This window comes from Phyllobates terribilis, unplaced genomic scaffold (assembly GCF_046119375.1).
Source record: "Phyllobates terribilis strain yellow unplaced genomic scaffold, ASM4611937v1 Scaffold_3__8_contigs__length_932513732, whole genome shotgun sequence".
In the NCBI taxonomy this organism is placed as follows: Eukaryota; Metazoa; Chordata; class Amphibia; order Anura; family Dendrobatidae; genus Phyllobates; species Phyllobates terribilis.
Genome location: NW_027362763.1, coordinates 157,872,869 through 157,898,768, shown reverse-complemented (window position 1 = coordinate 157,898,768; position 25,900 = coordinate 157,872,869). Strand labels below are relative to the sequence as shown.

Sequence of the window (25,900 nt, the reverse complement as noted above, 5' to 3'; positions counted from 1 at the left end):
CATGTCCAATGAACTCAGCTCACCTCATGCACCTCACTGACAGCGTGGGAAAATTCTCCTGCACTCAGCGCTTCAGCGTGAGAATTCTCCCACGCTGTAAGTGACGTGCATGAGGTGAGCCGAGTTCATTGGACATGACCTCGGCTCATCTTTATGCCGTCACAGAGAGACAATGTGGAGCGCAAGCAAGCCTGCGCTTCTCAGTGTCTGCGGGATGACAGGCTGGATGGCGGCGTTCTGCTGCGGTCCAGCCTGTCATCTCGATGTAGCAGAGCTGAAGCTGTCGTGGGAACCATGGAAAGGTAAGGATGATGTTGCTTTATTATTTTATTTTTATTACAGGAGATCGTTGGCTTCAGCTGGAATGGGCGTGACGGTAAGTATGGTTTAATTTAGAACAATAAAGGATTGTGTCTTTATTTCAATTAAAGGACTTTATTCTGGGTGTTTGTGTTTTTTTTTAACTTTGACTATGGGGTTAGTAATGGGGGTGTCTTATAGACGCCTCTCCATTACTAACCTGGGCTTGATGTCAGCTGGCATTATAAGCTGACATCAACCCCAGCCCTATTACCCCCTGCCACCGCTACAGGGCAGCGTGGAAGAGCGAGGCTAAGTGCCAGAATTGGCGCATCCTATGAATGCGCCATTTCTGGGGCGGCTGACGGCTGGTGTTTCTAGCCTGGGAGGGGGCCAATATTCATGGCTCCCTTCCTGGGCTATTAATATCAGCCCCCAGCTGTCTGCCTAGCCTTTGCTAGCTATTAAATTAGGGGGGACCCCACATCATTTTTTTGGGGGGGTCCCCCATTTTAATAGCTAGTAAAGGCTATGTATTCAGCTGGGGGCTGATATTAGTAGCCTGGGAAGCTCCGTGGGTATTACCCCCTTCCCAGGCTTCAAACATCTGCCCCAGCTGTCTGCTTAACCTCCGCTAGAGCCTTAAATTAAGGGGAACCCCATGCCAATTTTTTTAATAATAAATCCTTTATTTTAATACTAAATGACAAGTACAGTAACCAACACTGTCACTGTACTTCATATATATGTGACTGACATGTTTCTATCTATCTAATCTATGTGTGAAGCTCTATTCTGTGTGTTATAAATTGTCGGGTACAGATGCTGAATTGCCGGCCGGCTTTCTTAAAGAGACGGTGCATGAAAACACTATTATTTTTTTTGATAAATCCTTTACACTAAATGACAAGTACAGTAATCAACACTGTCACTGTACTTCATATATATGTGACTGACATGTTTCTATCTATCTAATCTATGTGTGAAGCTCTATTCTGTCTGTTATAAATTGTCGGGTACCGCTGCTGAATTGCCGGCCGGCTTTTTTAAAGAGACGGTGCATGAAAACACTATTATTTTTTTTGATAAATCCTTTACGCTAAATGACAAGTACAGTAAGCAACACTGTCACTGTACTTCGTATATATGTGGCTGACATGTTTATATCTATCTAATCTATGTGTGAAGCTCTATTCTTTCGGTTCTAAATTGTCGGGTACCGGTGTATGCCGCTGCTGAATTTCCGGCTTTTCGTGTTTCACTGTGAGCACAGTTCCCATCGATTTGGGCAATCACTGTAATGCCACAACCACCATGGCTGTGGCATTACAGTGAGTGGCAGACAATCCCTGCATGATTGGTGCTCTAAATAGCACCAGACATGCAGGACACGCTTTTGGTGCACGAACAGTTATCGAACATAACCTCGAACAGCCGAATTTTTTGCAAATCGTTCGGGTTCGTCGAACAACTCGAACACCGCCCAAAACAGCTCGAATTTGAGATTGGCGAACAGTTCTAGTCGAACACCGTTCATCTCTAGTGATGATGTCCTTTTAAAATCTAGAATCAAGGTACAATGGGGGAATGTCTGAACCTTTCCCAAGTACCTATATTTTGGAATTGAAAGAGAAGAGCAGTTTACTACTAACCCTCTTACCATGTCCCACCACCACACTGATCCACAGAGAACAATGAAGATAACTCATGCTAGTGTAGCCTTGTGACATGTAGGACAAGTATACCCAAAGTCAACCTCTTTCACAGTCATATTCTTCCATTTTAGTGATTAGGGACTATTTATTAATTAAAGTGGCAGCAAGCTCTATTAATAAGCCTGAATAATATCAAAATGGTCAAATAAAGAATAAAAAAGTAAAATACAGTACATACTATTTAAATTTTGTGCAATTTTTGCTAAGTTTGTACCATAATTCTCCATCAAATCTGTTGATATTTCATACTCTTTTAGCTCAACTCAAAAGAGAGCATCAGAAGTGGCACTCACCACCAGCAATTTCAATAAAATGCACTTTATTTCGCTCACAGGGTTGCACAGACATCAGTGAAATGAGTACCAGCTGTTTTGCATGAGTACATACTTTTTCTGGCTCACATCTTTTTTTTCTGCAATCCTGTGACCAAATCAAAGTTCATTTTACTGAAATTGGCAGTGGTGAGTGCCGCTTCTCTTGCTCTCTTCTGAATTTTCATGATCTTTTATAAGTATCAAGCTAAGCACCGCTAGACATGGCTATTATAATCTGGATAATTTTTGTTTGATCCTATTTTTCCTTTCTAATTGAATGTAGTGGAAGTGCCAGCATTTTTCTCTTTGGTCCTCATAGTCTTTTATAGTCTATGGACTGCATATTATTTGAAGGGGTATAAAATCCTAAGGGTGCATTTCCACTGGTGGATTATCATGAACAAGTGTTTCTAAGAATGTTCTGTTCATAATAATCAGCCAGTATAAACAGGCTGTCAATAGCCTGACAACAGAGCAATGCCTTAGCCCATTGTGTGAAACAACTTTCAAGCTTCTTTAAAAATCATTGTTTTTGGCAGCACATCATCCTATGCAAATAGGACATGTGCTGGTGAGAAAATTGACACTCTATGTGCCCAAAATGACCTATTATTGATCGATCTGTGCGCCTGGGAAGTGCTGTCGGCCTGTCTAAACAGATTATTAAATGACCGCTGATCAGTCAACAAATTGGCATTTGTTTAACGGTCGTAATCGCACCTTTAGTCCTTAACTCTAAGTTTCGATAGGCTTAAAATTACAAAATAAAATGTAAAAAGTGTAAACTGCTTTTTAAATTATGTGCCATTTTTGGAACATTGACATTGCAATCATCCACCAAACTCATTGTTTTGGCAGATATGCCGGACATGGCTGCTAAAATATCGATAAGCGGACAGCAATTGGCTGATACGTAGCATTTCAGAATGCGATATGTTTGCTACTTTGTATTTTTTATAGCCCTGTGGAGTCTATTGGAGTCCATTACTCAGAGTCAAAGTGCCCCATAAAATCTTGCCACATTCTTTCCGCACATATTACAGTACAGCAAAGTGAATACGATTTCTGAAATCTAATGCACTTGCTGCTTTTTTTTTTCCTTATCTAAACCAAAAGAAAAATAATAAAATCGATGCGACAAAATATCTCACAAATTCATCAACTTTATGAAATATAAAATATCATAACGTGTACGTCACACCCCCTGATGAAGTTGGGTGAAACGCGCGTTGGGGAGCAGGGCTACACACCTAACAGGCTCCACAATATTACTATGTAAGTCTGCATCCTATACTCTTCTATTTGATGCACAGATGGTACGGAAAGTATTCAGACCCCTTTAAATTTTTCACTCTTTGTTTCATTGCAGCCATTTAGTAAATTCGAAAAGTTCATTTTTTTTCTCATTAAAGTACACTCTGCACCCCATCTTGACTGAAAAAAGCAGAAATGTAGAAATGTTTGCAAATTTATTAAAAAAGAAAAACTGAAATATCACATGGTCAAAAGTATTCAGACCCTTTGCTCAGTATTGAGTAGAAGCACCCTTTTGAGCTAGTGCAGCCATGAGTCTTCTTGGGAATGATGCAACACGTTTTCTACACCTGGATTTGGGGATACTCTGCCATTCTTCCTTGCAGATCCTCTCCCGTTCCGTCAGGTTGGATGGTGAACGTTGGTGGACAGCCATTTTCAGGTCTCTCCAGAGATGCTCAATTGGGTTTAGGTCAGGGCTCTGGCTGGGCCAGTCAAGAATGGTCACAGAGTTGTTCTGAAGCCACTCCTTTGTTATTTTAGCTGTGTGCTTAGTGTCATTGTCTTGTTGGAAAGTGAACCTTTGGCCAAGTCTGAGGTCCAGAGCACTCTGGAAGAGGTTTTCATCCAGGATATCTCTGTACTTGACCGCAATCATGTTTCCTTCAATTGCAACCAGTCGTCCTGTCCCTGCAGCTGGAAAACACCCCCATAGCATGATGCTGTCACCACCATGTTTAACTGTTGGGATTGTATTGGGCAGGTGATGAGCAGTGCCTGGTTTTCTTCACACATACCGCTTTGAATTATCACCAAAAAGTTCTATCTTCGTCTCATCAGACCATAGAATCTTATTTCTCATAGTCTGGGAGTCCATCATGTGTTTTTGAGCAAACTCTATGCGGGCTTTCATATGTATTGCACTGAGGAGAGGCTTCCGTCGGGTAACTCTGCCATAAAGGCCCGACTGGTGGAGGGCTGCAGTAATAGTTGACTTTGTGGAACTTTCTCCCATCTCGCTACTGCATCTCTGGAGCTCAGCCACCGTGATCTTGGGGTTCTTCTTTACCTCTCTCACCAAGGCTCTTCTCCTATGATTGCTCAGTTTGGCTGGATGGCCAGGTCTAGGAAGACTTCTGGTGGTCCCAAACTTCTTCCATTTAAGGATTATGGAGGCCACTGTGCTCTTAGGAACCTTGAGTAACGCAGAAATTATTTTGTAACCTTGGCCAGATCTGTGCCTTGCCACAACTCTGTCTCTGAGCTCCTTGGGCAGTTCCTTTGAGCTCATGATTCTCATTTGGTCTGACATGCACTGTGAGCTGTGAGGTCTTATATAGACAGGTGTGTGCCTTTCCAAATCAAGTCCTATCAGTTTAATTAAACACAGCTGGGCTCCAATGAAGGAGTAGAACCATCTCAAGGAGGATCACAAGGAAATGAACAGCATGTGACTTAAATATGAGTGTCTGAGCAAAGGGTCTGTATACTTATGACCATGTGATATTTCAGTTTTTCTTTTTTAATAAATATGCAAAAATTTCCACATTTCTATTTTTTTCAGTCAAGATGGGGTGCAGAATGTACTTTAATGAGAAAAAAATGAACTTTTTAGAATTTACCAAATGGCTGCAATGAAACAAAGAGTGAAAAATGTAAAGAGGTCTGAATACTTTCCGTACCAACTGTATATGTTAACCACTAGGGAATATATTGTAATAGAGATATGGGCATACTAACTATATACTGCTTATAGCTTTGGAAAGTTTGTTGTTATCCCTCCATTGAGCTACTCCGTTGTTTTTTTTAAAAAAAAAATGGTATAATATTTTATATTTAATAAAGTTAATTTATTTGTGAGATATTTTATAGCACCATTTTTCTTTTTCTTTTGGTTTATCTCGTGATACTTAGGTTCATTAATCCTATTCAGCCAAATTTTGTTGCTCCTAATATTATTTTTTCCTTGCACATCTGAACCTTCAAACTGTTTTTTTCAAGTCTGCGCCATGTCAATTTTTTCAGCATTTTCACCCATTCAAATCGATAGGAAAAAACGCATAAAAAAAAGCAACAAAAATGTGTGAAAAACGTATGCATTTTTCTTGCAACACTCTTTTTTGCAGTTAAAAAATCTGCTGCAAATACTGAACGTGTGCACTTAGACTAATGCTCTAAGACCACCATAAATCAGCAATTGTCCAAAAATATGTAGAACTAGCAGCACTTCTTAGTGATTTGATTTGTGCGAGTATGATTTGGCCTTGAGCAGTGAGTATTTTTCATCCACGGATAGAATGAATGCACCTATAGGTTGTAAAAACTTCACTTGTGAAGTGAAAAAAAAAACCCCTGAGGTGCCATCATGACTTAACTGCCAAGGTCACTCACAGATCACGCATCCTGGGCGCTGGTTAAATATCATGTAACCTTGTAAATCTCCTTGGTACTGAATGTGTCAGAGGATCTTTCTTCCGCAATGCCTTCCTGGCTCAATTACCTCTGAATGGCACAAACCAGACAACTCTGCTGCAAAGGATTTCATTGATAAATAGCTCCCATAAACAAAGACAACAAAAACCCAGAGAGATCTCTAAATGTAAGGTAAGACTAGAATTTATAGACATATAAATGCCCATAAAACATCCCCGCTCTCCTCTCGTGCCATGGTTTCGTAGTTGACATTCTAGGAGAGTCCACACAAAACTTACATTTTTCCTTTAGGGACTGTGGAACATCTGTAGCTGAAGCTCTCTGCGTCTGGCTCATGGCTATTACCTCTAATGATTACCATGGGTTAGATAAGGTAACCCATAGAGCGTAGTTCTTCCTGAAACTAAAAATAACAGCATTGTGGTTACCGAACCATGCTGATACTTGTAGTCCGGCAGCGTATGGTTCGACAGATTTCTTCCTAGACTTGCTCTCAGCAACGATTTTACTCCACCATTAATTCCTCCATTGATTTCGAGTTTAATTAGTTGAACCCGGTAAAAGTAGATAAAATGTGCAACATCAGCAGGACGAAGCGCTCATTTTAATGCAGGGATAGCGTTCGCTGCAATCAGTACAGGAAAATAACCTGCTTAGAAACATCACCCATTATGTTACTCAATGTTCACGCACTGTGGGCGAGACTTGTAAATCAGAATAGAGTATTAAATAGGAGATAGAGGAAAGATATCAAAGAAAAATAACATAAAAATGAACATAAATATAAAATATTTATTGCATCTGAATGGATGCGATGTAATACTATTTTCTTACTACAGCAGATGATGGATGGCAATGGGGCGCTGGGCGCAGCATTCGCATTTTAAAGTTTTTCAAAATGAACTTTTTTAGCTTTGCCTTGTCTGCAGCAAATAGTAGTTCCTTAGGGTATGCGCACACCTTTTTTTTTTTTTTTTTTTTTTTTTTTTTTTTAAGGCGGGTTTCAGGAAAAAAAATACAGGGATTTTCTGAAACAGCTTCCTCTTAAAAAAACTAGGAGGTTTTTGCCCACCTGAAAAAAGCATTTGTGCACATGCCCTTAGGGAAGAGACCGACCAACCTTTCTTACCTTGAGAGCCACATTCAGCTGTGATAGTTGTGAGCCACATCCAGAGCCCCCCCAAATAGTGTCACCCAGCTCCTGCTCTCCCTCCTCCCCATAGTAGTGACACCCAGAGCCCCCATTAACGGCACAATGACAGCCAAAAGTTCCACACGGAAGTCACACCGAGGCAGTATATCTGGATTCCGGGGTTCCCACCTTACCTACCTTCGGTATTCTCACATCAAGCACAACATACTTTCACATCCAACTTTCTCTAACTCAAAGTAACATCCTATACCAAGACCTGTATATGCTTATGCAGATCTGCTCTTCTGTGCCTGGCTGCTCACAAAATCCACAGTCTGGAAACCTGCTCTTCATAGCTGTTTGCTAGACCTGGCACTAATAGACCAGGCTGAGAGCGATACATCATGGGTCTGCGTTCCTTTGAATTCACTTCAAAATTCACATAAAAAAATTCTGTGTGCATACCCTAACATCTAATTACAGAGCCAGTACACACTGATTCCCTAGGGCTGTGTTGTAGGAGCCATAAACATCTACAATATGGCACTGCATTACAAAAGTATTCTTCTCAAGAAGCTGGTAAGATAATAATGAAGAGAGCATGTCATAACAGCTGACAGCCATCTAATGCATATTGCAGATAAGGAGACCCATGTAATTGACCGTCCTTTTCCTCGACAAAATACCTTAGGAAGATCTAAAAGTGTTCGGACACTATGGGGAAAATCAGCGGACTCCCATCAATTGTTTGTAAGGGCTCACCAAGTGAGGTGGATCTGCCAAGTCTTTGGTCCAGGTGGGCACACGGACCCTAGGCGTCGGTGCAGTTTCCAGGGGACACATGGAACTGTGGGGACTAGGAATAACTGGAAACTCAGGAGCAGATGGATGGATGGAGTGGAACCCAGCAGGGATGGATGCGAGTTGAAACACAGTAGTATAGTCAAAATCCCAGGACATAGGTATGTGTTAATGGGCCTTAAATAGATCTAGGGAGATAATGTCATTGATCCACACCGGGCAACCTGCAAAACCCAACGTGGGGACAACAGAGGGCAGCAGATCCAAGAGAAGGGAGCGTAGAAATACCGGGATAGGTGTGTAACATTGCTACTAGTGTCCTTAATGTGATTTCTTTATTGTGCGTCTGTGATATAAATGATACCCAATATATCTATTAGAAAAATAGGGTTCCCCTTTATTCAGAAAGAAAATGAATGGAGAGGTAGCTTGCATGTGCGAGGCTTTTCTAAATCTGTTCTAAAAATACTAAGGAAACAGGTGAACAAATATGCTGAAGGAGGTTATCCCATGAACAACCTATATCAACTATCCACAAGATATCGATGGGTTCAGATGACACTGTGATGTGTATCGAGTGCCCTGACAGATGATTGTTGGGAGAGATAAGGATCTGGCATGTTCGATTTCAGACTGCCAATTCTTTTGCTCTACCGGAGATAAGATGCCACCAGAGATGTCTGGCAGTGGCCTTCTCAATGAGAACACAGGAGCTTTCAGCTGCTCGTGCACTCCTGTGTATGAGAGAACAAGCCAAGATGGCTGACAGAAGACAATTGCCAAACCAACATTAGTCTTATGTGTATGAGAGGTTTAAGGATCCTGTGATCCTTACTGATTACAAGATCTGTGAAGATAAGGAGTCACTAAACTAGTAATAACACTGATCCATGACCTCTGTAGAAAAGTTATAGACAGACAATGGAGCAGTGGTCAGGTCACACGTAAGACCCCAGTTTTTTGGATCAGTGGTAAAGATAAGCAATTGGATTCGCAGGACCCTGATGCAGTAGCCAAGTCAGTATTCTATGGCAGCCTGATCTAGAACCCTCTGCATTGCCTCCTACCTGCTGGCATCACCGACTCCTCTTTTAATTAGCTGGACTGGTGCCACGTCATTGTTGTGGCATGATACACAAACCATATTGCACCAGGCTGGCTAATTAAAGGAGGAGCCGCGGATGCTGGCAGGTAAGAGATGGTTTTCAGGGCTCCCATCCAGGGGCCATGGAATGCTGGACAAGGGTTCTGAGAATAAATTATGTTCTCATCAGATGGACTCCTAGCAAACATGTATTTATCATCTATCCTGTGGATAGGTGTGTGATGTTATTTTTGAGATAACCCCTTTAAGTGTTTCAATATCTCTCATAAACTTAAATTCTCCACCTAGAAGCAGTGACCTGGGGTTCAGTTACCAGGTGGAACAAGGGTGAAGGGGCCTCCACCAATTAGACATTTATGGTAAACTCAAACATTTTGAAAAGTGTCCCAAAACTTTGATAAATGAGTTTGCCTTGGAGCAAGTGTAAGGCCCTTCCCATTTCTTTCAACATATACGGGAAAAGGGTTACATATGAAATTTTAGTTGATCCTGCAGTAATAAACTGACGTGGCTACAATCTTCATGGGAGTAAATGTAAAGCTCTATTCTATTGTGCTGGTGCCGAATGAGAATTGAATATTTGCTGGCGGGTTCCCCCACAGATATGACCCAATACTTGGGGGTTCTGCAACACACAGATTTTTCGGAGGTGATCCCTTCAAATTCTGTGTTTCCAGTACATGTGGTATATGTTTTTTTCCGTGGATACCACACATAGCCATTATAATCTATGGTGCTATGCACATGTCCATTTTTTTCTGGCAGCACAGATGACAAGTGCCAATAGAAGTCTATGGGTCCGCGAAATACACGTACAGCAAACGGATGGCATCAGTGTACAGTCCCTGTGCCGTACAGGTTTAACATTGCAAAGTATAGGAAAAGCTTTGTAATTTCATTCTTTCTTCATCCATATTAGAAAAACATGGATGGCACACTGATAAAGAGATTCTCTATTTACTAAATATTGAACAATATCAAGCCCGTCCTCCACTGAGTCTGGATAAACAATTCCAATTATTTTCTGTATCATTTTAGTTTCCTAAATCTTTGCATCAGCTTTTTCCGACACAGTTATTTTTTAAATTCTTTTTAGAGTTTCTATTAACATTTTCGTTTTATAATTGCGCTCATGGAGTGCCACAAATTGTATTTCCTGATGAAACTCTGGCCACTAATGAAGGTCTATGAATTGAGTATTGCTGTAGAATTTTCAGTTTTGATTGTACCTTTCCTGTCCTTCACTACATAGAGACCAATGCTTTAATTCTAAGCACACTTGGGAAGCGGTAAATCAGACCGGAGAAAATTAATTGCGTCCATAAAGCTGGCATATGCATGTAAATGAGTGGGAAGAATTTTCAGATTCAAGTTCCAAGTGCTGAAGTATAGGTAAACATACATTGAAGTTGTATGAAAACACTGATTTACTCTCTGAATGCTGTGAATATTTATGAATATCAGTTTTTACTGTTACTGAAATCAGACAATAACTACAAAGGCATGAAAAATATGTCAGATGCTATATACTCACAGTGCTCACATCGCCGTACCCAGGTACTGAAGCATGAACAGAGCAATAGGACTAAAGTATGCACATAAGGACCCTATCTTTTAAGAAGGATATGTCCAAAGGTGTGCCAAGCATAGGGAGGATTACCCATATGGCTGCTAAAGGGGTTAAGAAGAGAGAGGGGGTCCCTTTAAATCACAGTAGTCTTCATTATTTTAAAAGGGTTTCCACTCATGACATTTGCTGTCATGTAAAATAATAAAGCCACATAGTACTCACCCTCCTCTGATCCAGTGCCGACTCCCTGCCTTTGTGCCATGTTTTGGCTGCAGTGTTGATGACACAAATAAACCGCTGCAGTCAATCACTAAGCTTGGCAGCTCGTGCCATCTACATCAGTAGAGCTGTTGAGTTCAGTGATTGGCTGCAGCGGTGATGTGAACTGTTGACGTGATGTTACTGTTGCAGTGAAAACACAGAGAGCGCAGTATGGTCGGGAGACCATTGATGGACTGGGGGAAGATTAGTACTATCTGTATTTGTTATTTTACTTGTCAGCAAATGTTTGGAAACTACTTTTCTTTAAGTGGAAAACCTCTTCATTTTTTAAGGGGGTGTCCTATAAAAAACAGTTATCATCTATCAACACTGTGCATAGATAATAAATGTATGATCACCGAGGATTAAGCTGCTAAGATTCCCACTGATCACAAGAATATGGGTCCCAAACATCCATACTCTACTATGGGTGAAACCCTAATGAGCACGTGCCTCTAGTAATGCTATAGACAGTGAACGAGTTGCACATGCTCACTTCTGCTCCATCCACAAAGGAGACTTTAGACCCCAGATTCTCGTGCTGGGTGGAGATCCCAGTAGTCAGATACCCACTGTTCATACATTTATCACCAATATGGTGAATAGGGGATATATGTTCTTTATAGGAGAACCTTTATAATGGGTGCTGAGAACATGCACAGGGATGTGGACTCTGTATGTGCAGAAATGTTAGCAAACACAAAAGGAGAGAATGTAATGGAGTCATGAAAAAATGATGAGAGAGCAAAACTTCACATCCCCTGTGCTTAGGAATCCTGGAATGAAGAAACTGAATTGGCCTGATGTTTTATATGTTATGGTGCCCACAGTCCCTTATGTTTGCCACTGAATCTGCTATTTAAACAAAGCATAAAAAAGTTCTTTGTTTTATTGTAATTGTTTTATTTTGACATGTTAGGCTACAGGTTGAGCTCGATGAACTTAAAGGGGTTTTCCCATGAACAAAGTTCATTTTAATCAATAGATCTTGGGATAAAAATAATTTCCACAATTGGATGTGATCTAAAAAAATGTTCCTGTGCTGAGATAATCTTATAAATGTGCCCCTGCTGTGTACTGTGTAATGGCTGTGTCTGACCGTGCAGGAGCATGGTCTGATCATACCACATCTCCTGGGCAGGGGAGGAAGAAAAAGAGTATACAGACAGGACAGCACATGATTGTAAATAATTCTTTCTTTGAGGTAAAACATGTTTTAAAAACAGGCAGTGAAATGTTCTATCTCACAAAAAGAATCAGCTGTGATCCCCTGCTGTAATGTCTTTATACACTCCTTTGCTTCCTCCCCTGCCCAGGAGCTGTGGTATGATCAGACCATTTCCCGACACGGTCAGACACAGCCATTACACAGTACACAGCAGGGGCACATTTATAAGATTATCTCAGCACAGGAACATTTTTTTAGATCACATCCAATTATGGAAATTATTATTATTACAAGAAGTATTGATTAAAATCAGCTTTAAACTTAAAAAAAACTTTCAGTCAACCTTCAACCTTAGAACTTTGAAACTATAATTATTTGCCACATAGATGTATAATACTTTATAAAAGGGCAAGATACGTCCCTTCATTCTCAATTCTCATGACGTGTCTGCAGTGGAGATGAGCAGATCAGTTCTCTAACTTTGTCATTTGTCGAGATGAGTCAGTTTCAGCAGTCCCAGCTCACCTCCCACTTATGTTCATGCCAAACACAGCTTCTGTGCCCACGGAATCAAATATATGTAAGTGGAAAAAAATAGAGGTTTTACCCCCCACTTTGACGTACATTTATATTACTTTGCTTTAAAGGCTTAATAAGGTTTATGCTGCCAAAGACCCAGTAGGGTGGAATTGTTGCTGCTATACAACGGTCTACTGCCATATTGTGATATATGGTTCAATATGACTTTTTTCAATGTCGGAGCCCTTCTTATAGGATCCTCAGAAGTTCTGTTGGTTGACAATTTTCCACATATATTTTGGCCAGAAGACATACCCAGGAGTATTGGACTCCATAGCACGGACTGTAAAAAGTGCATATAACACTTACTATGCCTGATGAAGAGACCTGAGTAGTCTCAAAAGCTTGCAATCTGTTACCATCTTTTCAGCTAGCCATTGAAAGGTATCAACCACTGAGGACTCTCAAATCTAAATATTTTTCATATAACACAATAAATCAAGATAACATTCACAGTAAAGAAATTGAATTAAATGTATTTATTTTCGGCAGAACTGGAGCGCTGAGATTAATTTGTGTCGTGAAATGACAAATGCAAAAGTGAGATTGATATTACCAGATATGACTCTACCACCAACAATTCCCCTTCTTCTTATTACCAAAGAGATAGTGAAAAGCGTTGGATACATGAAAGTAATGGCCATCTGCAGGATCAGACTGCACGCAGGGTTTGTTTGTAGTCTGTAACCATGGAGTCACATAGGAGCTGCATACACAAAACTGCGGGATGTTTTTTAACAAACGATGTTTTAAAGTTGCTACCTTTTTATTTCCAATAAATTAAAGTAATCAAAATTACAAGTCTACATATGGTGATGAGACACTTTAAATTAAGACGGGTAGTTTTCAATTATAACCAGCAGTGCACAAGTTCAGCTCAGCCAATCAAAAAATGTGCAAGAGTAACGTCCAGGTACCATGAGGGTAAGTATACTTGAAAAGCAAAAGGACCATAGAAGTAAACTACAACCAGTGTTATCCCCATTTACATAGATTACAACCAGTGGATAATTCTCAGATGATTTTTTTTCACATTTTATCAGTGGGATTTTTAATCCTAAACTTTTTACTGTAAATCTGAAATAATTTACATATTTACATCTAAAATAATCACATTTTGAACAACATTTTGTAGTCACAATCTTGATAGATAGATAGATAGATAGATAATAGGTGAAAACATGCCAGTAATCCAGTGAAAATAGGAAAATATTGCTTTATTCTCCCACATCACAGATAGATGCAACGTTTAAAGGGAATCTGACAGCAGGATTTCACCCCACACTATTTCTATGCAGATGTAACTCTGAGCTACAAGTAGCTGTTAGACACGTCCAGCGATACCTTTACATGGCCTGTCTGTTTTTCTGTTACAGAGAAACCAGTGTTTGAATTGGTATGCAAATGAGGCAGAAAGACTATGATAGATTCCTCGCCCAACACCACCTCCTTCTACTTGGCGGATGGCCTCTATGCTGTGTGACTTCAAGCAAAGGAGTCCTCAGTCAAGCAGTAGGTGGCGGCGTTAGGCAGGAAATACTGTAGAGCTGGAGTGACAGAGGCTTCAGATATACAAACAGCTCTTCAGCCCCATTAAATATCAATTCAAATACTGATTTCTCAGTAATGGAAGAATGGATTGGACATGTAAAGGTATTGCTGGACTTGTCTTTGAATGATCTACATGTGCATATAAATAGTTTGGGGAATGAAATCCGGCTGACACGTTCCCTTTAAGTTCTACACGGAATTTTTTTAAAGCCAATTGGGAACTAAAATGTTGCATCTTTACATGATATGGGAGAATAAAGTACTATTCACCTCTTTTCACTGGATTACTGGAATGCTGCTATTTTTTTTCCTGTTATTGAGAGGACTTGGATGAAGATCCTAGAATTTGCACCCATCCTTGATTATTAAAGTACCGATTCTCATTTTTTTTAAATTAGGTAGATGATAGATAAACAATAAATATATAAATGATAGATAGATAGATGAGACATAGATGATAGATAGATAGATAGATAGATAGATAGATAGATAGGCAGAAAGATAGATAGATTAGATAAGATAAGATAAGATAGATAGATAGATAGATAGATAGATAGGCAGACGGACAGATATATACATAGATAGATAGAAAGATAGATAGTTATGAGATAGATAGATAGATAGATGGATAGATAGATAGATATGGATAGATAGATATGGATAGATAGATAGATATGGATAGATAGATAGATAGATAGATAGATAAATAATAGATATATAGATATGAGATAGATAGATAGATATGGATAGATAGATAGATAGATAGATGGATAGATAGATAGATATGGATAGATAGATATGGATAGATAGATAGATATGGATAGATAGATAGATAGATAGATAAATAATAGATATATAGATATGAGATAGATAGATAGATATGGATAGATAGATAGATAGATAGATATGAGATAGATAGATAGAGAGATAGATAGATAGATAGAAAGATAGATAGAAAGATAGATAGATAGATAGATAGAAAGATAGATAGAGAGATAGATAACAGATACTAGCCTGTGCTGATATCTTGCACGTCACAAAGAAACACATGATCAGCTTGAACCGACGAACACAGTAAAGCCTTCATTCTGCATTTACTGTAAGTTGTAAGTCTGCGCCGCCTCTGCCAGGATTAATTACCACTTACTGCAGTCCTTGCTGCTTGCTGTGTTATTCATCCATCTTTCTCTGTATTTGGGTATTTTAAAGAGCGGTGTACAACAAGGACAAAAGCCCTCACAGGAGCCCACAAAGGAAGAATACTGGTTTTGTGACAAAAGAACTTACGAGTGAGCAACGTGGAAAGTAGAATATGTCATTTCGGCACAGAAGTGTTCCCCGGCAATGCATAAATTACCAATACTATAAACATAGTCTAAGATGGGATTGTCAGGGATTTCTGAAACATGAGGATCTTTATGGATTTTCCCAGTACACACTTTTCCGGCATGTCAATTACTTACATCATGTAAGTCACATTGGCAGCGGACTGGCAGCTTGCTCCCCAATCTGTCCACAATTGGCTCATTCCTTGGTGGTGTCCTCAGTGCTGGTCCATCTCCTGTTTGACTTCAACCTCAATTTGACACAAAAAATACATTTTTATCACTATATATACATTTATATGTATATTGTTGTGATAAAAATGTATATATATATATCTATAATATAACGGGGGATGTGTCCCTCTGTCTGAAGCCTTTATAGACTGCGCATGCGTGATGCGCAGTCTGGCTCCAGAGAGAAGAACGCATCAGCCGTTACAGGTAAGAGGAGTGTATGGCGCCTGAGATCGCGGTATGCGTAGACACTGAACACATACCGTGATTTCCGGCGCCAAACTTACATACTTACCTGACTGGGAGGAGCGTTGCCGCGGCACCTCTCTCCGCCGGAGACCGGAGCAGGAGTGAGGCGTTGGATCGGCGCATGCGCATAGCGCTATCCGATGCCATTTTACTGAAGACACATTTCCCGGCCTCCGGCAGAACAGGACGCTGCAGCGCTGGAGCACAGGGAAGAAAGGTGAGTATACGTGTTTATTTTTTTTGGATGTGTGTACAGCGTGAAAGGGATGCGGGGGCAACACATACCAGGATTGGGGTGAGGGGTACCACACATACCAGGATTGGGCTGAGGGGTACCACACATACCAGGATTGGGGTGAGGGGTACCACACATACCAGGATTGTTGGGATGAGGGGTGCCACGCATACCGGGATTGAAGGGATGAGGGGTGCCACGCATGCCGGGATTGGGGGGATGAGGGGTGCCACGCATACCAGGATTGGGGGGATGAGGGGTGCCACGCATACCAGAATTGGGGGGATGAGGGGTGCCATGCATACCGGGATTGGGGGGATGAGGGGTGCCATGGATACTGGGATTGAGGGATGAGGGGTGCCATGCATACCAGGATTGGGGGGATGAGGGGTGCCACGCATACCAGGATTGGGGGGATGAGGGGTGCCACGCATACCAGGATTGGGGGGATGAGGGGTGCCACGCATACCGGGGATGAGGGGTGCCACGCATACCGGGATTGGGGGGTGAGGGGTGCCACGCATACCGGGATTGAGGGGTGCCACGCATACCAGAATTGGGGGGATGAGGGGTGCCATGCATACCGGGATTGGGGGGTTGAGGGGTGCCACGGATACCGGGAATGAGGGATGAGGGGTGCCACGCATACCAGGTTTGGGGGGATGAGGGGTGCCACACATACCAGGATTGGGGGGATGAGGGGTGCCATGCATAGCGGGATTGGGGGGATGAGGGGTGCCACGCATACCAGGTTTGGGGGGATGAGGGGTGCCACACATACCAGGATTGAGGGGATGAGATGTGCCATGCATAGCGGGATTGGGGGGATGAGGGGTGCCACGCATAGCAGGATTTGGGGGATTAGGGGTGCCACGCATAGCGGGATTGGGGGGATGAGGGGTGCCACGCATAGCGGGATTGGGGGGGTGAGGGGTGCCACGCATACCAGGATTGGGGGGATGAGGGGTGCCACACATACAGGGATTCGAATGAGGGGGGCCACGCACACTGGGATTCGGATGAGGGGGACCATGCATGCCAGGATGAAGAATACCATACATACAAGGATAGGGATGGGGTACCACACATACCAGGATTGGGGTGAGGGGTACCACACATACCAGGATTGGGGTGAGGGGTACCACACATAACAGGATTTGAGTGAGGGGTGCCACACATACCAGGATTGGGGGGATGAGGGGTGCCACGCATAGCGGGATTGGGGGGGTGAGGGGTGCCACGCACACCGGGATTGGGGGGATGAGGGGTGCCACGCATACCAGGATTGGGGGGATGAGGGGTGCCACGCATACCGGGATTCGAATGAGGGGGGCCACGCACACTGGGATTCGGATGAGGGGGACCATGCATGCCAGGATGAAGAATACCATACATACAAGGATAGGGATGGGGTACCACGCATACCAGGATTGGGGTGAGGGGTACCACACATACCAGGATTGGGGTGAGGGGTACCACACATAACAGGATTTGAGTGAGGGGTGCCACACATACCAGGATTGGGGGGATGAGGGGTGCCACGCATAGCAGATTGGGGGGATGAAGGGTGCCACACGTACCAGGATTGGGGGGATGAGGGGTGCCACGCATTCCGGGATTCGAATGAGGGGGGCCACGCACACTGGGATTCGGAAGAGGGGGGCCATGCATACCAGGATGAGGAATACCATACATACAAGGATAGGGATGGGGTACCATGCATACCAGGATAGGGATGAGGTATGAGGTACCACGCATACCAGGATTGGGGTGAGGGGTACCACGCATACCAGGATTGGGGTGAGGGGTACCACACATACCAGGATTGGGGTGAGGGGTACCACAGATACCAGGATTGGGGTGAGGGGTACCACACATACCAGGATTGGGGTGAGGGGTACCACACATACCAAGATTGGGGTGAGGGGTACCACGCATACCAGAATTGGGGTGAGGGGTACCACGCATACCAGGATTGGGGTGAGGGGTACCATGCATACCAAGATTGGGGTTGAGGGGTGCCATGCATACCCGGATTGGGGGGTGAGGGGTGCCATGCTTACCCGGATTGGGGGGTGAGGGGTGCCATGCATACCTGTATTGGGGGTGAGGGGTGCCATGCATACCAGGATTGGGGGTGAGGGGTGCCATGCATACCATGATTAGGGGTGAGGGGTGCCATGCAAACCAGGATTGGGGGTGAGGGGTGCCATGCATACCAGGAATGGGGGTGAGGGATGCCATGCATACCATGATTGAGGGTTGAGGGGTGCCATGCATCCCAGGATTGGGGGTGAGGGGTGCCATGCATACCAGGATAGGGATGAGGGAGCCATGCATACCAGGATAGGGATGAGGGGTGCCATTCATACCAGGATTGGGGGTGAGGGGTGCCACGCATACAAGAATTGGGGGTGAGGGGTGCCACGCATACCAGGATTGGGGGGATGAGGGGTGCCACGCATACCAGAATTGGGGGTGAGGGGTCCACGCATACCAGGATTGGGGGTGAGGGGTGCCATGCATACCAGGATGAGGATGAGGGGTGCCATGCATACCAGGATTGGGGGTGAGGGGTGCCATGCATACCAGGATGAGGATGAGGGGTGCCATGCATACCAGTATAGGATGGTGGGGGCAGGATGGGGGCAGCACAAATACCAGGAGGGGGGCAGCACATACCAGCATGGGAGACCATATACCAATAAAAATGCTCACCACCCGGGGGTAGAACGGGTTCAATAGCTAGTATATATATATATATATATATATATATATATATATATATATATATATATATGTGTGTGTGTGTGTCTGTGTGTGAGTGGCAAATTCATAGGACATGCCATAAAAATCTGATTCGGGTCAAACAGCCATGATGGGTGCTAACACTTATTATGGGCAATGCAGAAAGGTGTCAGCTATAGTATAGAACTAACTCCCACTGAATTTTTACTCATAGGGGGTACTACTCACTTAGTCCTAAGCTACGTAAAAAAGCGGCGCTGAGGAATAAAGCCTCTCATCGACTGCTATAAGAAGGCATATCAGCAGCCGTTAAAGGTGCTACTTTATTTTTTTTTACTATGAGGCAGAGCACTTATCGGAAGGTAGTTTCTAACTAACTGCCTGCTCGGCAGTGCGGAGATCTCTCCTGGAAGCAATTCTGTTACTTCATGTAACGTCACATCGACAGAGCAGCTCCTTCTCGTCTGCTCTCTCGACAGGTCGTCACTGCCAACGTCATGTTGATTGACAGCCGGCTTCACCTAAAGCAGCAGTGAGCCGGGTGTTAATCGACATGAGGTAGGCAATGACGAAGCAAAGACAGATCAGAGCGGAAGAAAATGATGTGCGCTTAGAAAGTAGGAGAATCACTGCTTGAAGTGGGCCATGATCGCTCTGAGCTATGAAAGATCATTTCATGGGAGAACAAACAAATAGCTAGCAACTATTTTCCAATGAGTGATAAGCCCCATAGAAAAGAAAATTAAGTCCCAGATAAACCCATTAAGGGGCTAATACTAATGATCAAAAACATTTGTAGGACCCTGGTTCAGCGGCCAAGTTGTTGGTCTGCAGCTGTTGACCAGAGTCTTATGAAGGCTCCGATTCATCATTTTCAGGAATTTTTCAAGTCCCTGTCTGTTTTTGTCTTGTGGTATTACTTGTCATTTTTGATGCCAAATTAATCAAAATAGGATTCATGAATTTGGCACAAAGTGAACAAGGGGCTTTCTTCCTATCTTGAATTGTTTTTGCACGTTGGCTCCAAAAAGTCACAAAAATTGCAACAAAATTTTGGCATCTTGAAAAATACACCAAACGGGGACTGGAGTGAAGTTGCACCAAATTTCGTGACTTATTAAAAATGCGCAATTGATAAATCAGACTTAAAAACATCTGGAATTGCTAGACCATAAAGCGGGAAAAAAAAGAATCAGGAGAGCGCATATAAAATTGACTTAAAAAAAGGCATGAATTGGGTGCAACCTAAAAAAGGCACAAAACTAGACAATAAACAGGTGCAAAGGCAATGATGAATCGGGGCTATAGTGTTAAATGTTAGGTTATTGTCATGCACTACCTGAGACGTCTTGGTGGTGATATATTTCTTCTTTTGGTCCAGATTTCAATTTTCGGGAATCAGTGAAGGTGGGGTTGAGTTCTGTGTTTCCTAATTTTCGCTATTCTAATTTCATTTCATTTTCTATAAAATAAAAGAATTTAATGAAGATCATTAAATGGTCAAGAAACTAAGGAAACATCTTATATTATAATTATAAATGGTGTTTAAGTAGTGACAAGTTAAAGGCAATTATCTTATAAGGTGATTGCATATCGCTAGGAGTTGTTATGGTCCAACTCCTGGTACTACCACTATTTTCGAGAACGGCAGCACATAACACTGATTCAGCATTGTATCCCCTTTATTCTCTTCCCTCGGTACAGTGGTGCTACAGCCACCTGGGGGTATGGAATAGCAGTGCAAACCATTCAAGGTTGATACAACCGGAGGCAGCTCCTTACGCAGCTGGGTTGTCAGTCAGGGCTGGGGACGCGGTTACAGCCGCCACTCTCTAAACTCAGGGCGGTGACTGAACCGATGTTGGTGCCGCCCCCATGACTGAAATGAGAACTCTGCCGGGGAGAAAGTTAATTTTCTCCCTGAAGCATTAGGCTAAGTGCAGTCGCCGGGCTGCATAATAGCGCTATTAACCTGCAGATTAATCCCATATCTACAGGTGAATAGCATTTTTTCTGGTGACAAGTTCCCTTTAAGAGGTAATGTACTAGAATTCCCTTCATTGGCATAATCTATAAGGGTCCCAGAGGTAAGACCCTGACCAATTTAAAAGTGGTGGCGTAGTCTACTGATATGCTATCACTTTATTAGACCTTAAAGAGAAACTCTTTAGTGACCCACCTAAAACCCCTTGAAATATACACACCTTGGTGGAGTCTCATGTTTCTAAACAAGAATTTTCAAAAACAGTTTTCCATGCTGTATATTAACCTCATTTACTTGTAGGCTGCCCACTCCATTTATATCAGTATGTTGTAGAGAAAGGGGACATCAAAGTTGAACCTGCCACCCAATTCATGCTGACCATAGCTCAGGCAGCTCCGGCATTTTAGAGGAAATATACTGTAAAGATCTTCTGCTTTACAGGAGGTGATTGAGAGGTCTCTCGCTATGAGAGTTTCAGAGAAAAATATACTTAGCTGCAATCATGGAACCAGGTTATGATTCATGCTATCGGCCATTTGGAAAGAAAGAAGCAGGTGACAAGTTCCATTAGAGTAACTGCAGTCCTTTACTTACTCCCTGCTGCTGATACAAGCAGCTGGTATAAATTAAAGAATTAGGTACAATAAAATGACTGTCAAGGAAATATCAAGTAGTTTGTGTAGAAAAAACTTGGCAAGTAATTAAGTCTTGTGATTACAGCAGCATCGACAGTGATTCAAGTGGGCAGTATATTTCTTTTTGCAACTTGGAGGGTTTGAGAAAAAATGTGTCCGGTGTAAAGTGACCACCACCTATCTTGTATAGACAAGATAATTGTCTAAAAACTGGTTTCTACACTAGTGTATATGTAACATGGTAGTCAATGATAAAAATGTTCTGTAAATTATTATGGAAAATGGAAAGGTACAAACTAAAGCACAAAAGTCTGAGTTTTAATATAAAAATCTTTACAAAAGTACTGTACATTAGCATCTAGGTGTACAGTAAAGTGGATCGATCTACTACACATAGTATTTCAACTATCATATTCCCAGTATAAACTACAATGCTCAAAAAAAAATAAAGGGAACACTCAAATAACACATCCTGGATCTGAATGAATGAAATATTCTCATTGAATACTTTGTTCTGTACAAAGCTGAATGTGCTGACAACAAAATCACACAAAAATCATCAATGGAAACCAAATTTATTAACCAATGGAGGCCTGGATTTGGAGTCACCCCCAAAATTAAAGTGGAAAAACACACTACAGGCTGATCCAACTTTGATGTAATGTCCTTAAAACAAGTCTAAATGAGGCTCAGTATTGTGTGTGGCCTCCACGTGCCTGTATGACCTCCCTACAACTCCTGGGCATGCTCCTGATGAGGTTGCGGATGGTCTCCTGTGGGATCTCCTCCCAGACCTGGACTAAAGCATCCGCCAACTCCTGGACAGTCTGTAATGTAATGTGACATTGGTGGATAGAGCGAGACATGATGTCCCAGATGTGCTCAATCGGATTCAGGTCTGGGGAATGGGCGGGCCAGTCCATAGCTTCAATGCCTTCATCTTGCAGGAACTGCTGACAGTCTCCAGCCACATGAGGTCTGGCATTGTCCTGCATTAGGAGGAACCCAGGGCCAACCGCACCAGCATATGGTCTCACAAGGGATCTGAGGATCTCATCTCGGTACCTAATGGCAGTCAGGCTACCTCGGGCGAGCACATGGAGGGCTGTGCGGCCCTCCAAAGAAATGCCACCCCACACCATTACTGACCCACTGCCAAACTGCTCATGCTGAAGGATGTTGCAGGCAGCAGATCGCTCTCCATGGCATCTCCAGACTGTGTCACGTCTGTCACATGTGCTCAGTGTGAACCTGCTTTCATCTGTGAAGAGCACAGGACGCCAGTGGCGACTTTGCCAATCCTGCTGTTCTGTGGCAAATGCAAAGAGTCCTGCGAGGTGTTGGGCTGTGAGCACAACCCCACAACCCCCATCTGTGGACATCGGGCCCTCATACCACCCACATGGAGTCGGTTTCTAACCGTTTGTGCAGACTCATGCACATTTGTGTGCTGCTGGAGGTCATTTTGCAGGGCTCTGGCAGTGCTCCTCCTGTTCCTCCTTGCACAAAGGCGGAAGTAGCGGTCCTGCTGCTGAGTTGTTGCCCTCCTACGGCCCCCCTCCACATCTCCTGGTGTACTGGCCTGTCTCCTGGTAGCGCCTCCAGCCTCTGGACACTACGCTGACAGACACAGCAAACTTTCTTGCCACAGCTCGCATTGATGTGCCATCCTGGATGAGCTGCACTACCTGAGCAACTTCTGTGGGTTGTAGAGTCCGTTTCATGCTACCACGAGTGTAAAAGCACAACCAACATTCAAAAGTGACCAAAACATGAGCAAGAAAGCATTGGTACTGAGATGTGGTCTGTGGTCCCCACCTGCAGAACCACTCCTTTATTGAGTGTGTCTTGATAATTGCCAATAATTTCCATCTATTGTTTATTCCATTTGCACAACAGCATGTGAAATTGATTGTCAATCAGTGTTGCTTCCTAAGTGGACAGTTTGATTTCACAGACGTTTGATTTACTTGGAGTTATATTCTGTTGTTTAAGTGTTCCCTATATTTTTTTGAGCAGTGTATAAACTATACTAGTCTTCCCATACAATGTGTGACAATTATTGCAACTAGTGAAAGAAAAAGAGAAGCAAAAACATTTAAAAAAACACGTAAAGGGAATCTGCCACCCTTTTGAGCTTTTTGAGTTATTAATATGGGCATACAGGTTGTATACAACGTAAATTAGTTATACCTGTATGCCTCCTTGATGATGCCTTGTTTAGTAAAAAACCTTTTATAGCTTGGATCTTCCAGGCTATGGGGGGAAGGCTGCCCGGAAGATAACACTGCCTCTGGTCTTTGTTATACAAGGTTTCTCTTCCCCTTCTCTTCAGACGTCCCTTTGACGTCATGTGCGCGACTGGAAATCCCACGCCTGTGCATTCTGCCTGCTGTCACTCCTCTGCTCTGTTCCACCCTTCTGTGGGCACTGTCTTCAATTATGATGTGATCAGGCGTCAGAGAGTCACTGTAACTTCCGATCCCAGTGATCTCCTGGTGCAAAGTGAAGGTAAATTACCCACAGTTTTGAGGAGCAACGGAAGGCAGAATGCATAGGCGCAGGATTTCCGGCTGTGCACATGACATCAAAGGGACATCTGAAGAAAAGGTGAGGAGAAAACCTGTATAATGAAGACCAGAGGCATCTTATATCCCGGGCAGAACACACCTCATAGACTGGAACATCGAAGCTATAAAAGATGATTTTTACTAAACAAGGCATCATCAAGGAGGCATACAGGTATGGCTAATTTCAGCTTTCTACAGCCTGTATGCCTATACTTATAACTCGAAAAGCTCAGAAGGGTGACAGATTCTAAGTTGTAGTTTTCAATACATTGAGGCTCTTAACTAAATGTAAGCTGCTACCTGGCTGAGTATTAAAGATGACCGCTCTACTTTCAGAAATCTCCAAAAATGTAGTTTTCATTATTACCTTATGATGCTAAATGCATTAAATCTTTAGAATACTGCTCATAACATTTATCATTATTAAGAAGGCTCTAGATTTATCAACTTGCATGAAGATTGCATTCACCATTTTTGGTACGTTGGCATAATCAGCATTACATACCCCCTACGTCTCAAGTGCTGCCTTTCTGCCATTATCTCAGGTCTTTGTTCACATGGCTGCAATGGTGTCATCAATACTAGCGTCACAGACTGCTGCAACCTAATGTTGGGCTTAGAGGCGATGCAGATGTAGATGGCACAGGACAAATGATGACAATGATTGGCTGCAGTAGTTACATGATGTAATCATGACATCACTTCAAGCTGCCATGGAGCCATAGCAGAAAGATATTACTGGATCGGCCATCAAGTAAGGGCTGATTTTGTTATTTTTTAACAGAACAGTCCTGAACGTTCTAAAAATAAGTGAAAAGCCCCATTAATGTTTATCAATGCATCATTGATAGTATCAATAGTATCAATGCACTGATGAAGATCCTTCCTAATAATTCTTCCCCTTTAACTCTTCCAAACATTATATTTTACAGTTACTTACATCTTTTAAAAATGTCCCAAACAAGATAAAGCTTCAGTCTGATCAATATAGTCAATCATGGATGTGTAGAAGTTTAGATTTTTGGCCAAGGATTCCCTTTATTATTCTCTTGGCCATCCACACTATTGTTGGCAACCTTCACCAACAAGGAACCAAGGTCAAAGTCATCAAAGTTTCTCTTGTTCCCTAGTCTATGTTACTTGACTACCACGTGGCTCTAGTCAGACTCTTGAGAACCTTTTCCATAAAAATTCATCACTTCTAGAATTGCTCGATACTTCATAACAATGAAAGCGCCAACAATATTCTAGAATAATTCCTTTCGGCTGCAAACTGAAGAAAAGATCATTTGCAGACAATTTTATGTCTGCCTTGCAAAAAAAATGAATATTGGGAAACATAAAGGTGGATTGATTAGCTGCTTCAATGATTCCTTCTCACGAGGAGGATAAAATTTAAGGACGCTAATAAAATGCATCCATAGCAATAGCATACGATGTATTAATGAGACTGAAGACTGTTAAAGGTTCCTTTAAGGAGAACTGAAGATGAAAATAAATCCTAGTTTAGAAAATGATATCATGTGCAAGTCTTTAAAATTGTTTGCACATTTATTAACGTTTTCTACATACATAGAGCACCATCACAATAAGAGTATAAGCCTTTGTGGCTAGGACGGTGAACAATACTGATCTGTAATACCGTATGTGAGCTGTGGAGTGTGAAATTACAGTCTGTTGAGCTCAGCAGAACAGTGTGGGTTGTGTACCACTGAAATTAAAGATCAAAGGCATTAA

General features: G+C 42.5%; 1 protein-coding gene across 16 annotated transcripts in view; it reads right to left on the bottom strand.

The window, feature by feature from the left end:
* MYT1L (myelin transcription factor 1 like) overlaps positions 1–25,900 on the bottom strand; it is a 679,346-nt gene that overhangs the window by 413,828 nt on the left and 239,618 nt on the right. For 14 of the 16 annotated variants that reach the window (XM_073674215.1, XM_073674210.1, XM_073674221.1 and 11 more), the window contains one exon: positions 20,314–20,436. The exons of the other annotated variants lie outside the window; for them this stretch is intronic. The gene's annotated coding sequence lies outside the window, so the exon portion shown is untranslated. The remainder of the gene's footprint in view (positions 1–20,313; positions 20,437–25,900) is intronic. 16 annotated transcript variants of the gene reach the window in all.